Here is a 758-nt window from a genome sequence, read left to right on the forward strand (position 1 = left end):
AATTATGGGTAGAATTAAGTTCTTCCTACACAAGCTTCAATTGGGATGGTGCATGTGGGCAATTATAGCTAGAATGGAAGGGGTTGGAACAAATCGCACACACTTCTGCATAGGCCTTTGGCTGCTGTTGCTATCTTAAGGACAAGCACTAATCTAGGTTTTTAGATATGGTGTGCAAAGTGGGAGCTAGGTCATGGTCTGAGGTCGAATTATAAACTCCCTTAGGCTTGGAAGTGGATGGGTTGGGGGGCCTACGAGCAGCAGCAGTGTGCTGCCAAGAGTTATCAACTAGGCTTTCAAAGAAAACCTATGCCTTATTCTCGTACTTTGTGAGGAAAGTACCTCTGCAGGATGCATAAACCATTGATCTATTTCTCTCAGCTAACCATTCATAAAAGGTTTGGACTAATTGCCACTTCGTGACTTGATGATGTGGGCATTTACGGAGTAAGTCCCTAAAGTGCTCCCAGGTCTTAAAGAAAAGTTCCCCATCCATTAGTGAAAAACTCGTGATTGCTCTCTGAAGCTGGTTCATTTCCCAATTGGAAAATACTTCTTCAGGAATTCGTGTTACATGGTGGCCCAATTGGCCACTGAGTTCGACTTTAAGGACGTCAACCAATATTTGGCCTTATCCTTCAAAGAGAATGAAAAAGCCTAAGATGTAGAGCATCATCACTAAAGTTGGGCATGCGGATGGTGGAACAAATATCTAAGAACTCATCCAGATGCTGGTAAGGATTTTTTGTAGAATTCCC

The 758-nt window shown here is 42.9% G+C and overlaps 1 non-coding gene across 1 annotated transcript; it reads left to right on the forward strand.

The window, feature by feature from the left end:
• Positions 1-422: 422 nt before the first annotated feature.
• LOC131143538 (small nucleolar RNA R71) lies at positions 423-528 on the forward strand. The gene has a single exon (XR_009133526.1). It is a non-coding gene; the product is annotated as a small nucleolar RNA R71 (small nucleolar RNA).
• Positions 529-758: the final 230 nt, after the last annotated feature.

Source organism: Malania oleifera, chromosome 11, assembly GCF_029873635.1.
Source record: "Malania oleifera isolate guangnan ecotype guangnan chromosome 11, ASM2987363v1, whole genome shotgun sequence".
In the NCBI taxonomy this organism is placed as follows: domain Eukaryota; kingdom Viridiplantae; phylum Streptophyta; class Magnoliopsida; order Santalales; family Ximeniaceae; genus Malania; species Malania oleifera.